Genomic DNA, 1,793 nt, shown 5'->3' on the forward strand with positions numbered 1-1,793 from the left:
CCCTCTATGCGACTACCCAATAAAATCCAACTATCCAAGATTCAAAAATATTAACATGATTTCCTGGATTTTACACTCTATGCTTGTTGTTTCCCAGGTTGCAATCAACATCACATTACAAAAATCAACATGTTGTTTTTTTATAAAGAATATGGAACAAGCAATTTGAAGCACGTTAGATATTTTCCCAACAGGAAAAGGACATCACATTGGGTAGTTTCATGGTGTCTAACACTTGAGAAGAGATAAGTCATTTGAAGAGTCAGCATAGTCCAAGTGCCAGTTTGGCCTTCCGAGGGTGAATTCTAGGTTAACTAACAAGTCTGAATCTAATCTTCCCTTCGGTCTATCCGATACTTGAATCTCTGCCTTGTCTGCTACGTCCACCTATGGTAAAAACTAAATGAATCATTCGATTGTTGTCTAATACAGTGATTGTGAATTCAACTTTTAAAATTGCAATCGTACCTTGTCATCAATTAACTTAAATGTCAAGCCATTTCCGTTGCTTGATTTTCTCAAATTATTCATCTCAATTGAGGATAGCCATGAACTGCTGCAGTCAAGTACATGAACAAACGCAAAATTTTATGTTAGAGAAAGAAAAATGATGTAACTTGTGTGATCAAAACAAACTAAGAAAGAAATCACCTTTGGGTCCTCTGCAGTGTCGTTTCTGATGATAGTCTTTCATGCAAATCAACAATCTCTGTCCTTTGGATCAGTCCCGTGTCTGTTCAAAGAGATTATGTAACACCCATTATTACGTTACATTTACGAAAAATGTTAAGGATTATTGTAAACTAATTACAATTAGCTGATCCGTTGTGAGTGCTCTTCACTGTTCTATACATCTGCATGAACACGGAACAATAATGAGAAAAAACATGTCCAAATCCCACCACTGTTGATTTTTTTTAAAAAAAGTACAAAACTATATACTCGATAAGCGTAAGAAACAACTATGAAAGAAATATCATACAATAGTTATACTTAAGTTGTAAGAAATGCACCTGCAAGTGACTCTTCACGTGAGCTAGGCTTAGATCTTTGACATTCATCAACTCTAAGACAGACTTTGGTGTTGCTCCTGTGACCATAATTGTCAATACAAAGGTATGTAAAAACTTATTTTGTCCCGAGAAAGATATATATCTTAGGTTGTTCAGTATTATTACTTTGATGGCCTCCGAGAAGCTGAACTGCATGAATAAAGTGAGCATGGAGGGCGGTGGTCCATCTCACTCTTGGAGCTCTGATGCTTCTCCTCAATACTCCAGTGATCACCCTTGCATTTCTCTTGAAATCACGACCATTGATATGAGGTTGATGTTGATGCTGCTGTTGATTAAGACCCGATGCTGCTGTCTCGAACCCTAAGCTCAAAGTTGGACCTGGATTGTCATGGATTCCACTGCAAGTAGAAGAATCAGTGGTCGAGCTTCTATCACAGCTGATGGATTTTGTTGATAACCCATCGTAGGCGAAGTCTTGATCCGTACAATCCGAAATGGATGGTGGGCTAATGTGCAGGGATAAATCAGGTAAAGGTGTTGTCCTCATGATAGCTTTAGTGAAGTTAAGAAAAGTTAAAGGTGTTTATAGAATTGAAGCAAGGGTTTGAGTGTGTGATTATATGATTTGCATAATGGTTAAAAAGGGCTTTTTAGCAGAATGAAAATATCAAAGGTTAAACCAAAAACGAAGTTGCAGGATGAGAGTTTCTTGGTGAAGGAAAAGGTTGGGAAGCTTGAAATAGATAGAGTTTTAATGCCAAAGGTTCTTGAATTGAC

General features: G+C 37.3%; 1 pseudogene; it reads right to left on the bottom strand.

Moving 5' to 3' along the window:
• Window positions 1-228: 228 nt before the first annotated feature.
• Window positions 229-1,563, bottom strand: LOC120215520 (annotated as a pseudogene).
• Between the last annotated feature and the right edge of the window lie 230 nt (window positions 1,564-1,793).

This window comes from Hibiscus syriacus, unplaced genomic scaffold (assembly GCF_006381635.1).
Source record: "Hibiscus syriacus cultivar Baekdansim isolate YM2019G1 unplaced genomic scaffold, ASM638163v2 tig00110122_pilon, whole genome shotgun sequence".
Taxonomy (NCBI): domain Eukaryota; kingdom Viridiplantae; phylum Streptophyta; class Magnoliopsida; order Malvales; family Malvaceae; genus Hibiscus; species Hibiscus syriacus.